Raw genomic sequence first — 14,903 nt, forward strand, 5'->3', positions numbered from 1 at the left:
ATTTAAAAAACCTGAACACCCCTCATTTTGAAGGTGTGTGTGTGTGTGTGTAGAATGTTGCTCCTATTTTGATTTTGGAATTCACTCTTCAGTTGTCAAAATGCCGTCCAAGCAAGAAGAGCAGCGTATCCAAATTTTGCTCGCGCATCGCGAAAATCCGAGCTACTCACACGCAAAGCTGGCAAAATCGCTAAAAGTTGCCAAATCAACCGTTACAAATGTAATTAAAGTGTTTGGGGAACGTTTGTCGACAGCCAGGAAGTCTGGATCGGGGGGATATCGGAAACCGGAAGCCGCTGAGACGACAAAGAGAGTTGCCGGTAGTTTCAAGCGAAACCCTAACCTCTCTCTCCGAGATGCCACAAATAAGCTGGATGTATTGTCTACAACCGTGCATCGAGCTAAAAAAACGAGCCGGACTATCGACTTACAAGAAGATAGTGACTCCAAATCGCGATGATAAACAAAATACGACGGCCAAAGCGCGATCCCGGAGGCTGTACACGACGATGCTGACGAAGTTTGACTGCGTGGCAATGGACGACGAAACCTACGTCAAATCCGACTACAAGCAGCTTCCGGGACAAGAGTTTTATACGGCAAAAGGAAGGGGAAACGTAGCAGATATTTTCAAGCACATAAAACTGTCAAATTTCGCAAAGAAATATCTGGTTTGGCAAGCCTGTGGCTTGAAAAGCAGCATTTTCATAGCTTCCGGGACTGTCAACCAAGCAATTTACGTGAAAGAGTGTTTGAATAAACGTCTGCTGCCTTTCGTGAAGAAACACGGTTGTTCCGTACTGTTTTGGCCGGATTTGGCATCTTGCCATTACGGTAAAAAGGCCATGGAGTGGTACGCCGCCAACAACGTGCAGGTGGTTCCCAAGGACAAGAACCCTCCCAACACGCCAGAGCTCCGCCCAATTGAGAAATACTGGGCTATTGTCAAGCGGAACCTAAAGAAGACCAAAAAAACTGCTAACGACGAGCAGCAGTTCAAGGCAAACTGGCTTTCTGCGGCGAAGAAGGTGGACAAGGTGGCTGTACAAAATCTGATGGCAGGTGTCAAGCGTGAGGCGCGGCAATTCGGATTTGGAAAAGCGAAAGCCTAACTGAATATTTTCCCTGAATTTTATACTAATTGAACTTGAAAAAGAAATTTAATTTGATTTTTTAAATAAACGATTTCACCGATTTACACGCGTTTTCCCTTGACCAAATTTTGACCGTATCACCCTTTATATTAGCCTATATTGCTGGGTTAGCAGTTGGCAGAATTCAACACAATCGAAAGTCAAAATTGATCAAAAATTTATATCCCCATCAATAGGATGTTGATGGGGGGTATAAGAAGTTTGCCATTCCGTTTGTAACATTTCCATTTCCGACTATAGTGATACCTCTCAAACGTGAAAACTCTGTAGTCCGGACACACAATAAAATTAACCTTTCACAAGCAGACAAAATTTAGGCGACCGTGACTCTCTAAAGTAAGGTTTCACAGTAACTCTATTCTTGATCAGGGTGAAATTCTAAGACGATCTAAATATGTCCGTCTGTCGTAATGGCGTGGAAGTCGCAAATTTTATCCCATTTGCCTGACGTTTTTGTAAAACATTTCTATTTTAGGCCTATAAAGAGATATGCTAAATATAGTAAATATCGGTCCATTATTTTATATTAATTAATTTTTTGGGAGCTTGAAAGTTAAAATTTTTATATGATTTGCTTGAAATTGGAGCTCTTGAAATACGTTAAACTCATGAAGAGAAATACCAAATTTGTTATATATCGGTCAATGGTTTGAAGGCATGGAAGCCGAAGTTTTCATGCGTTTTGCTTCAAATTTAAAACCGGGTTTTATACCATAGATTTCTGAAAAAAACCAAATGAACGAAAGGTCTGTTTTTGGTTTTCTAGTCGCAGGAAGATTACTAATGTCATAGAGGTTGTTGTTGTTGTTGTAACAGTTTTTAATGTAGTTTCATCCATTTTGTTCTATGCTGGTATAGTTCAGCTGGTGTGTCCAGAGTGATCTGGTAGTGACGAGTGTTATGTGGCCCTTGATTACAGATGGGACACAAGTCAGCTACGCTGCTATCAATCACTGATAAGTATGAATTGAGTCGGCTACACTTGCCTGATCTTAGTTGGGCCAAAACTACCCTTGTCTGCCGTGGGAGGTCTCTCTCCTCCGGTGCTATGGGCGGCGGTCCGACTCCGAGAACAGGATTAACCTTATAGCTTCTCACCGCTTCAGTTACAGTATCCTCATGAATCCTGTTCAGACCTGTCTGGTATGCTGCCTGATCTAGAGGCTCTCTTTTGTAACGCTGCATCTCGGGCTCTAGAAGGTGAAGATCAACCCTTACATTCCTGCGTGGAGATTGTCTATCCACAAGATGGTGATTCGGATGACAACTTCGATGGCAACCCAAGAGATACTGCTTTGACAACATGTAGTTGTGTCGACGCACTGGGATGATCTTGGTCTCCGCATCCAGGGATGTACTGCGGAGACATCCTGTTACGGTTCTAAGGGCAGCGTTCTGACAGGTCTGTATGTTATTTCCACTGCGTATCGCTCATTTGAGGTGTCCACACTGGCACTGCATAGTTTACCACTGACCGGCCAATTGCCTTATATGTAGTTAACAAGGTTTCTTTGTCCGCACCCCAAGTGCTGCCGGCAAGTGACTTGAGGATGGGACACAAGTCAGCTACGCTGCTATCAATCACTGATAAGTATGAATTGAGGCGGCTGCACTTGCCTGATCTTAGTTGGGCCAAAACTACCCTTGTCTGTCGTGGGAGGTCTCTCTCCTCCGGTGCTATGGGCGGCGGTCGGACTCTGAGAACAGGATTAACCTTGTAGCTTCTCACCGCTTCAGCTACAGTATCCTCGTGAATCCAGTTCAGACCTGTCTGGTATGCTGCCTGATCTAGAGGCTCTCTTTTGTAACGCTGCATCTCGGGCTCTAGAAGGTGAAGATCAACCCTTACATTCCTGGATGGAGGTTGTCTATCCACAAGATGGTGATTCGGATGACAACTTCGATGGCAATGCAAGGGGTGCAGTACCTTGACAACATGTAGTTGTGTCGACGCACTGGGATGATCTTGGTCTCCGCATCCAGGGATGTACTGCGGAGACATCCTGTTGCGGTTCTAAGGGCAGCGTTCTGACTGGCCTGTATGTTATTCGACTGCGCATCGCTCGTTTGAGGTGTCCACACTGGCGCTGCATAGTTTACCACTGACCGGCCAATTGCCTTATATGTAGTTAACAAGGTTTCTTTGTCCGCACCCCAAGTGCTGCCGGCAAGCGACTTGAGTACCTTGTTTCTACCGCGGAGCTTATCACAAATTGCAGTGGCATGGGCGGACGACTTAAAAAGGCTGCCGAATGTGACTCGGAGAATCTTGGGATAATTTGTTGTCGGAATTGTTTCGCCATCGACTCTGACAATCAACTGCCTGCGTACTTCCGCCGTCCATGTAGTGAATAGTGTGGCTGAAGATTTGATGGGAAATATTCTCAAATTTCTTGCAGTGAAATAACTGGTAAGATCAGAGAGGTAGACATTCAATCGATCGCAAATGTCATCAACAATGGGCCCGGATGCCATGATTAAGCAATCGTCCGTATAAGACACAATCTCGACGCCGTAAGGAGGAGGTGTAATCGAGGACAGGTAGAGGTTAAACAATGCCGGAGATATCACCCCGCCCTGGGGAACTCCCTGTTTAACTCTACGGGGTTTTGACTTCTTGTCCCTGAATTCCAAGTACGACTGGCGTCCACACATATAATTCAGAACCCAACGTTTCGTTCCTGTCGGTAGGGATGTATTCTCGATGTCCTCGAATAATGTGGCATGGTTGACCGTATCGAACGCTTTCGCTAGGTCAAGCGCCATGATTAAGTCCCCTATTGATATGTGTCGAAATGGCATGTAAGGCTGTCGTCGTACTGTGTACCTTACGGAATCCATGTTGATGGTGGGCAGCTGGAAAATTCTCCACAAGGCTGGGGAGGAGTAGTGCCTCAAGTGTCTTATGCCATAGAGGTGATATGGTTTAGAGTGCGTTTTATACCAATACATTTTCTAATTTCTTCGAAGTCCTCATTTGGGCAATGAGATGTTCTAACAACAAAATCTATATTTTTCTCTGAATGTAGAATATTGGTTATCCTTAAATTACTGGAGAGGTGGTCAATTTCACCCTCTCTTATTTTTTTAATTTACTGAGTTCTATAAATTCTTGTTTTATTTAACTACAAGTCTGATATCTTTAACGTCTTACTTTAGGCATTTAAAAGAAATGTTATCTAACTCATATCTGAAGAAAAAAATATTTTTTTTGTAAAAATGAAAGGGTTATAATTTACCACCACATCAGTAGTTAGAGGTTAGGGTTGGACTAGCGGCGGGCATAGTCCTAGACACAATCTTTAAATTTGCTAACTTTATATAGAAACATTTCGAATACTATATGGTAAATTTGATGGCTTTTGGGCGATTTCATTAAAAAAAAATCATTTACAAAAATGCTTTTATAAAAAAAAAAAACTCAAAAGAGGAGTATTGGAAAAAAATGGAAAATATTGACAATGCTGGAATGTATTGAATATTTTGTTTGTTGTCACAATGTCCTATTGTAATTTATAACTTATGACCTTATTAAATGTATGTTTGTAGTATGTATTATTCGTTGCTTTTTTGTATGTATTTTTTTTTTGCAAATCATAACTAAAACTTTTCCAAATGGCTGTTTTGTATATTTTTAGTGTTAATACTCTTTTATAAACTCCTATATAATTGAATTTTTTTTATGAATGTCTCATAATACTATTGTTTAATTTTATCTACAAATAAATGAAAAACAAAGAAAACTGTTTGAAAATAAAAATTATTTAGTTTTCATAACCTTTGGCCATCGTGCCCCATTTTTAGATTTTTCCCTTTTTTAATTTAACCAAACATTCAAAGGTCTACGAATGTCTACTATTACAATGTACACTATTGTTGTTGTTGTTGTTGGTGTGTATTTATATGTATGTGTTTGTAATTTCATTATTTTATTTTAATTTTTTTTGGTTTTATTAATTACTACGTTTTACACAATTATTTGCATCTGCACAGCAGAAAAAAATGTTACTAACAAATATTACATGTTTCTTGTTTGTTTGGTAGTTTTTTTTTTTTTGTAACTCTGTTCATTAAATATATTACATATATTATGTTTCGGATTGTGTGGGTAAGGATATGAATGTAACATTGGTTACATGTATTACAAATTAGAGTCCAACATAACGTTCGGTTTGGGACGCAAAAAAAAAGAAATTGGGAAATTACACATAAAATCATTCACAATAAAAGAAAAAGAATTTTGATGCTTTAAAAAAAAAAAACAACAAATAATAATAATAATAATATTTCATATCAAAAAAAAATAACACAAAGAAATGCGTTGCTGTTAGTGGCAAACCAAATTTCTTATATATCAGAAAACTAGATGCACAAAAAAAATACAAAATTCAGTTAAAATTTTAACTTAATATTCAATTCAAAATTAAATATAATTTTATATTCAATTAAAAATTTTATTGATTCAACCAATCTTTAATTAAAATTAATATCCATCACAAAAATAATTATATCAATAATTTTTTTAATTTGAACAATTATTTGTTTTTTAAATTGGCGTTGGTGATTGATACTATAATTTCCGTGATTGAAGATATTTCAATTACCATAAAAATTAATTGAATCAATTAATTTCTGTATAGAAGACAAAAAATATTTATTGTCTTCTATTGAGAAAGCAAGCATTGACCGCTAAAATAATCCCTACGGGAAATTGGTGCAAATTGCATCTGACGGACCTATTACAGTACTGGTACCGATGATCCAGTTTGTCGCAGTTTTTATACCCTCCATCATAGGATGGGGGTATAAAGGGTGATACGGTCAGAATTTGGTCAATATAAACTTGACGTATTTCTTTAAATTTTGCATTTAAAAAACCTGAACACCCCTCATTTTGAAGGTGTGTGTGTGTAGAATGTTGCTCCTATTTTGATTTTGGAATTCACTCTTCAGTTGTCAAAATGCCGTCCAAGCAAGAAGAGCAGCGTATCAAAATTTTGCTCGCGCATCGCGAAAATCCGAGCTACTCGCACGCAAAGCTGGCAAAATCGCTAAAAGTTGCCAAATCAACCATTACAAATGTAATTAAAGTGTTCGGGGAACGTTTGTCGACAGCCAGGAAGTCTGGATATGGGGGATATCGGAAACCGGAAGCCGCTGAGACGACAAAGAGAGTTGCCGGTAGTTTCAAGCGAAACCCTAACCTCTCTCTCCGAGATGCCGCAAATAAGCTGGGTGTATCGTCTACAACCGTGCATCGAGCCAAAAAACGAGCCGGACTATCGACTTACAAGAAGGTAGTGACTCCAAATCGCGATGATAAACAAAATACGACGGCCAAAGCGCGATCCCGGAGGCTGTACACGACGATGCTGACGAAGTTTGACTGCGTGGTAATGGACGACGAAACCTACGTCAAAGCCGACTACAAGCAGCTTCCGGGACAGGAGTTTTATACGGCAAAAGGAAGGGGAAACGTAGCAGATATTTTCAAGCACATAAAACTGTCAAAGTTCGCAAAGAAATATCTGGTTTGGCAAGCCATCTGTACCTGTGGCTTGAAAAGCAGCATTTTCATAGCTTCCGGGACTGTCAACCAAGTAATTTACGTGAAAGAGTGTTTGAATAAACGTCTGCTGCCTTTCCTGAAGAAACACGGTTGTTCCGTACTGTTTTGGCCGGATTTGGCATCTTGCCATTACGGTAAAAAGGCCATGGAGTGGTACGCCGCCAACAACGTGCAGGTGGTTCCCAAGGACAAGAACCCTCCCAACACGCCAGAGCTCCGCCCAATTGAGAAATACTGGGCTATTGTCAAGCGGAACCTAAAGAAGACCAAAAAAACTGCTAAGGACGAGCAGCAGTTCAAGGCAAACTGGCTTTCTGCGGCGAAGAAGGTGGGCAAGGTGGCTGTACAAAATCTGATGGCAGGTGTCAAGCGTGAGGCCCGGCAATTCGGATTTGGAAAAGCGAAAGCCTAATTAAATATTTTTCCTAAATTTTATACTAATTGAACTTGAAAAAGAAATTTAATTTGATTTTTTAAATAAACGATTTCAACGATTTACACGCGTTTTCCCTTGACCAAATTTTGACCGTATCACCCTTTGTAGCATAGCTTGCGGCGCCCACGAACCGAACAAACAAAGTTTATTTAAGTTTATTTAATTATTGGTAAAATTTACAAATTTTAAGAAATTCTGAACTATTTTGTGGGAGACACGAATTTAGTTAATCTTTATGCTTCATTTGTGTATAATTTTTTCCCTCGGTTTTAGTTAATTTAATCTAATGTACGCAAAAAAAAAATATTAAAGTCATGGAAACTTTCTTAAAAATAATAATAATTCCATGAATTAAAAGAGAGTTAAATCGGCTTTAGTGAAATATAGGGTTCACATTTTTTTTTGAGTGTGGGGGAAATTGAACTAAAATACATCGCCCACACAGAAAACAAAATCACGAAAATTTTTCCAATTAAACTCTTAATTGAGTTTTAAAAAATATTCAATTAAAAATTTTATTGATTCAATAATTTTTTTAATTGAAACAAAAATTAGTAGTATCAATTAAGTTTTTAATTGACTATCAATTTTTTAATTGATACTATGATTTCTGTGATTGAAGACATTTCAATTAAAACATTAATTGGATCAACTAATTTCGTGATTGTATCAGAAAAAAAAATGTTGTGTGCAGTGTATGGCGTTTTACTATTACTCCTTTGTAAACAAATTTAACTTAAATGATTGTCTCTAATCTGTATTTTTTTTTTGGAAGAATAGTGTAGGCCTAATGTTATTTTTATATTTTGTAAATTTATTAAAAAAAAAAAAATAAAATCAAAACAATGAATAAATATAATTTTTATGGTGCATAATCAAAGACAACATAGTTTAGAAGATGGGAAATTGGCTTGCATCATACCAAATGTTACATTGACAGCGCTGGGTCCATACATGTTTGTAATTTCTTTTATTTGCATTTTTTTTTAATGAGAAACTTAATTTTTTAAATTGAACATTGTTAAGTTTTGAGCAATAAATTAAAAATTATATTTTCCCGTTTGTTCCAAGATATTTCCAAGTCTTAATTTCTTTTTTTTTTTGCTTTTTAATGTGTCGAACCAAACGCGAAAACAACAAGTAGAGACCTAGCGCCGTCAATGGTTTGATGTTCTCAGCAGCCAATTTCCCATCTTCTAAAGTGTATTGTCTTTGTGCATAATATACCGTGAGATATGGCAATTTTTTAAAAATCATTGTTTTTGAATGAATATTATTAACAAAACCAAGTCCTACTGATCTCACATTGCAACCCAATAGTTGAAGAGAAAAGTCTGAGCTTAAAATCTATAAGAGAGACGACTTGTTAAATCTCTTAAATAAAAATTTTGTATACATTAATGCATTTGAACTTTACAAATCTCCGGTAGGACTCCTTTTCGTATACATGCATGCATGTGTTAGTATATATGCGAGTTTTTGTGTATTTTATTAAATTTATAACTATTGTAATATTTTAATTTTAAATATTAATGCAGTGGATATTTTTGTTCACTATTTTAACTACATAATTGTGACATTTCTCTTTAATTGTTACATGAGCGAGTGAGAGACAGATACAGAGTGAGAGAGAGAGAGCGAGACGGGAAGGCGTAAAAGGTATAAAATTTCTTATGATTGGTGTTGTTGATTGTTATGTTTTCGGGTTGTTGTTTTTTTCAATTTCGTTTCTTTTTGTTGTTGTAAATGTTACAGAGAGTAGAACAAGTACAAGAGTTTATAATATTAGAAGGAGAATAAGAGGAATATATTATCATTTGTTTTTGTTGTTGTAAATTTCATTGCTGCGATGGGAACAAGAGACATTTGTTTTCATTTGTTTTTGTTTTACATAAAAAACATTTGTGCTTTGGATTTCTTCTTCATGTTCTGCTGCTTTTTCTTTTGTTGCTTATGATTATTTCATTTATAAAAAAAAGACGGGAAACGTTTAATATTTACATTTTTAAATAGAATTTCTTTAACACTTTAACAAGGTAAAATTGAAATAGTAAATTCATGGTACATTTATAGAATAGTAGAATAGGAGTAGAATGATGAGGTGTTGTTATAAACAGATTTAGATGAGAACCCTTGTAGCTCATTATGCTCTCCCCAGAGAGTCTTATAAATCTCTTGTATTGTGGCAATTATTTTGCACCCCAAGAAAACATAAAGAGTTGAGGGTTTATTAAATGCTTTAACATACCTGAATTCTTTGATAATACGTGTACGTACAACTTGAGTTTGGATTATATTTTTTTGTTACTTCATTTTCGATTTTTTCTTTAATATTTTCAATTATGAATGTATATATTTATATATGTGTGTGTGTGTGAGTCTTTGAGTATGTAACTGTATATATTTAAAAATCTTATGTATTTATGAAAGTTTATAATCGTATGTGTATTTTTGTTGTTTTATTTATATGTACCTTTTTTTTGTATTTGCAGTAATGTTTACTTGTTTTTCTTGGGTTTATCGTTATATATATATTGTATGATTTTCCAGTATTATTCTATAGAGTATTAGAAAGCAAATTTCTGTTTTTATGTTCATTTTGTGTATTTTTTGTAAAATAGTTTCTTTTTGTATATAAATATTATACGTATTTTGTTGTTTATTGTTGTTTATTGTATGTATACTATGCATACATTATAGTGGCTAAACAAAATCTGGAGCTTAAAGCGGAGGGATAGTATTCTAGAGAGTTTGCACAGAATAAAATATTAACAAAATTTTTCCAATTAAAATTTTAATTGAATTTTAAAACAATATTCTATTAAAAGTGTAATTTGATTCAGCTAATTTTTTAACTAAAAAAAATCAATAACAAAAATTAGTCGTATCAATTAACATTTTTTTATTGGATCAATTAATTTTTAATTGACGTTGATGATTAATACTATTATTTTCGTTCTTTCAATTAAAAATTAATTGGATTAATTTCGTGACTGAAGACAGAAAATATTTTTTCTATTTGCAATTTATATCGAGCTCTCTTATGTTGAGATAACGTCTTCAAATGTATTACATACACTCATAGAAATATTTAGTTAAAATATGCCGTAAAGAGGAAAACAATTGCTATATGCTAAAAGAATGAATTTGGTGTAAAATTTTTTAAATTACCCCATAAAAGATCATAGATGTCTATATGCGGGAACTATATCTAGGTTAGGTTAGGTTAGGTTAGGTTAGGTTAGGTGGCAGCCCGATGTATCAGGCTCACTTAGACTATTCAGTCCATTGTGATACCACATTGGTATCACTCTTCACTCTTATCACTGAGTGCTGCCCGATTCCATTTTAAGCTCAATGACAAGGGACCTCCTTTTTATAGCCGAGTCCGAACGGCGTTCCACATTGCAGTGATACCACATAGAGAAGCTTTGAAACCCTTAGAAATGTCACCAGCATTACTGAGGTGGGATAATCCACCGCTGAAAAACTTTTTGGTGTTCGGTCGAAGCAGGAATCGAACCCACGACCTTGTGTATGCAAGGAGGGCATGCTAACCATTGCACCACGGTGGCTCCCTAAATTTCTATATCTAAATTTGAATCCCTTTAGTTGCTAATTCGAACGTATTGTGTTAAACCCCTTGCGAATAACTAAATAAACCGGCTGACAATCGTGGCTAAACCAACTCGGCTGGGGATTCTGTGAGGATTAGCATACCTAATTAATTAGGGGATTTTAGTTACATTTTCCCATACATCAAAATGATACACTAAAAAAATAAGCCCACCAGGAAAGAAAATGTAGATTAATTTTAGAAATTTTTATCTAAACTATATTAAATTTTTTTTATTTTTTCTATGGTATAAGAAATTTTTGAATTAAAAAAAATGGATTCAGAATTTTTAAAAATTAATTTAGCGCTCGATCTAATCTGTATTTTGGTCGATTGGGAAATGGCAAATTTAAGTTATTCTAATTCGAAAGTTTTATTAATTCTTGTTTAATATTCATTAAAAATGAACTGAATAAAAAATTAAACTAAATTTTAGTTCATACTTTTGCTCATGATGAGCCTTCAAATAAGTCGTAGTCAAAATGACAAAGGATGATGTCTGTGTACAAAAAATAAGGATGTCTTTCCAGGGATAAGAATTAAACAAAATCTCTTTAGCGCCAAGGTGGCCCTATTTTAATCAAATCTTAGGAAATTTTGAAGTAGTTTCAAATTGAGTAAATTCTATGCTTCATTTTGGTATAAATTTTTAAATATTAACTAAACCATACAACTTTTTTTTGAGCGTACCTTTATTGTCCCAAAAAAAAAAACAAAAACAGGTTGCTAGAGGTTGAAGTGGGCCACAGCCTTCTAACGTGGATGATATTAAATTAAAGCTCAAGGGACTTTATCGTTTTAGAGAAATTTATGCTCGGGCGCCATTATATGCTGAGGCTTTAATGTTGCTTCGCATGTTGCCTTGTCCTTCAACCGGGGTGGACCACTGTTTAATCATCTGTTTTTTATATGTGACTTTATAAAGGATACGAGAGATTAGAAATATTTCCAGAAAGTCACTCTCATTAGGTATGCTAGAGATTAGAGTGGGCCACCGTTGAGTTTATCCAAGTAAAGCCCAGGAGACTTTATTGGCTGGCAGCCAGATTGTATACTATATTTAATGCAGAATTTCATTTTAGGAGAGTTTAAAATCGGGCGCCATAATGTGCTGTGGTTTCAAAATACTAGTACATTTAGCCTTATCTCATCGTCCGATTAGTAATTAATCCGAGATTAAACAGCCGGTTATACACTCACCGAATTTCCCGATAAATAATAACAAGACATAGGGGAAATTTGCTTCTAGACTTATAGCACAGTTTCTTTTATTAATGAACGCTTTCTTTTTAACATTCGACACCAAATGGCATGTTAAACTATGTTGGAAACCTAGTAAAAAATCGTGGAACCTTTTGCAAATATTATCAGTATTACTAGCAGAAGATAAGTTACCCCATGAAACATATGTAAGACAACCAAACGATTTTCCAAATATTAATGCGGGACTTATTTTGATGATATTTTCAAGGGTCTTAAGGTTCATGGACAGGAGACTGTTGACCAGACATTGATAGCTTTACTTTTATAAATACTTTTAATCCCCATTTTCAAGATGGTCCCTTGGCGCTACGTTAGCTAACGAGCTATTAACCTGTATTATGGACATATCACTAATATTGCCTATATATTCCATACACTAATAGAAAAAATTACGTTTCACAATGGTGAACGGACGTTGTCAAAATGAAACGGAAACGTTCACAAAAAATCAAAACGGAATGTTCACGATTTCGTCCACGGGCGTTCACGATTTCATGAACGGCAGTCGTTTTTCTTTGGCCATGAAAAGTTTTAAAATAATCGTTAGACGTTGTTATGGCAACTCCGCCGTTGGTGTAATGTGCTAAGGCGACTGTTAACGCGTATCGTGTAGGCAACACAGGTTCGAGTCACGGTAGCGGAAATATTTTTTTTTAATTTTGTTTATAAATTCGTAACCATTAACGTAATGAACGCTGGTTGTTGTCTTGACAACGTATGGTGTCATTTTTATGTTGTCGGATTGACCCCATCTGTTCTCAGTTTGACAACACATGTGTGGTGATTCACTTTCATGAACGGATCGTTTCGAAATGACCACGCCGTTCATGATTTTTTCTATGGGTGTATGCCAGTTAGGAACTTAACTGCTGAAAATTTTTCAGTTAAAATTAACCAGAGGGAAGGGGAGAGCCAATTTACTTTCTGTTTACTGGCATTTAAAGCTTATAAAAATGCCCACAATGTAATAGCTATATGAAGTAAATTCTTGGCTTATTAAATTATTTTATGCTGTCCTCTCGGACAAATGTTTAACTGTCATAAAGGGCGCTTTAGTTTGATTGAAATGCTAAAAAAAAACTGATGGTTCCTAATGAACAGTTGAGTGTTGGGTTATAAACAAATGAGTATTTATTAAAAAATTTCCAAAAATATGTTCTAGCCACGGATGCCACAGTTGGTAGAATTCTAACAAAAATGGTAGATTTTGCAAAATATTCCTCTCCAACTAAGAGGCATTTCACAAATTTGTAATAGCAATAAAATTAAAAAAAAAAAAAAAACTCTATAGAAATAAAATTTTGGTAAAATTTTCTATGGAAATAAAATTTTGGTAAAATTTTCTATGGAAATAAAATTTTGGTAAAATTTTCTATGGAAATAAAATTTTGGTAAAATTTTCTAGAGAAATAAAAGTTTGACAAAATCTTCCACAGAAATAAAATTCCGAGAACATTTTCTATAGAAATAAAATTTTGACAACATTTTCTATAAGAATAAAATTTTGACAAAATTTTTTATGGAAATGAAATTTTGGCAAAATTTTAGGAATACAATTTTACAAAATTTTCAAAAATGAAATTTTTGCAAAATTTTCTATAGAAATAAAATTTTGACAAAATCTTCCACAGAAATAAAATATTGACAAAATCTTCCACAGAAATAAAATTCCGCGAACATTTTCTATAAAAATAAAATTTTGACAAAATTTTCTATATGAATAAAATTTTGACAAAATTTTCTATAGAAATAACATTTTCTATAGAAATAAAATTTTGACAACATTTTCTTAAACAAAATTCAATAGAAATAAAATTTTTACAAAACTTTCTATAGAAATAAAATTTTGACAAAATTTCCACAGAAATAAAATTTCGAGAACATTTTCTATAGAAATAAAAGTTTGACAAAGTCTTCTATAGGAATAAAATTTTGATAAAATTTTCTATAGAAATAAAATTTTGATAAAATTTTCTATAGAAATAAAATTTTGATAAAATTTTCTATAGAAATAAAATTTTGACAAAATTTTCTATAGAAATAAAATTTTGATAAAATTTTCTTAAACAAAATTCAATAGAAATAAAATTTTTACAAAATTTTCTATAGAAATAAAATTTTGACAAAATTTTCTATAGGAATAAAATTTTGACAAAATTTTCTAAAATGAAATTTTTACAAAATTTTCTATAGAAATAAAATTTTGACAAAATTTCCACAGAAATAAAATTTCGAGAACATTTTCTATAGAAATAAAATTTTGACAAAGTTTTCTATAAGAATAAAATTTTGACAAAATTTTTTATAGAAATAAAATTTTGAGAAAATTTTCTATAGAAATAAAATTTTGACACAATTTTCTAAAACAAAATTCAATAGAAATAAAATTTTTACAAAATTTTCTATAGAAATAAAATTTTGACAAAATTTTCTATATGAATAAAATTTTGACAAAATCTTCCACAGAAATAAAATTTCGAGAAAATTTTCTACAGAAATAAAATTTTGACAAAATTTTCTATAGAAATAAAATGTTGCTAAAATTTTTGCAAAATTTGCTATGGAAATAATTTAAAATTTTATTTCTATAGAAAATTTTGTCAACATTTTATTTCTCTAGAAAATGTTGTCAAAATTTTATTTCTATCGAAAATTTTATCAACATTTTATTTCTATAGAAATTTTTGCCAAATTTTATTGCAATAGAAAATTTTGCCAAAATTTAGATTTTTTTTTGCTAGTATTTTGGTAGAATTTTCTCCTAATTTTGGTAAATTATTTTTGGCTTGAGTGACAACCATGGTTCTAGCCCTTTTTAAAGCCTCAACTAAAATTATCTCATAATCATTATTAATTTTGTTAAAC

This window comes from Haematobia irritans, chromosome 3 (assembly GCF_050003625.1).
Source record: "Haematobia irritans isolate KBUSLIRL chromosome 3, ASM5000362v1, whole genome shotgun sequence".
In the NCBI taxonomy this organism is placed as follows: Eukaryota; Metazoa; Arthropoda; class Insecta; order Diptera; family Muscidae; genus Haematobia; species Haematobia irritans.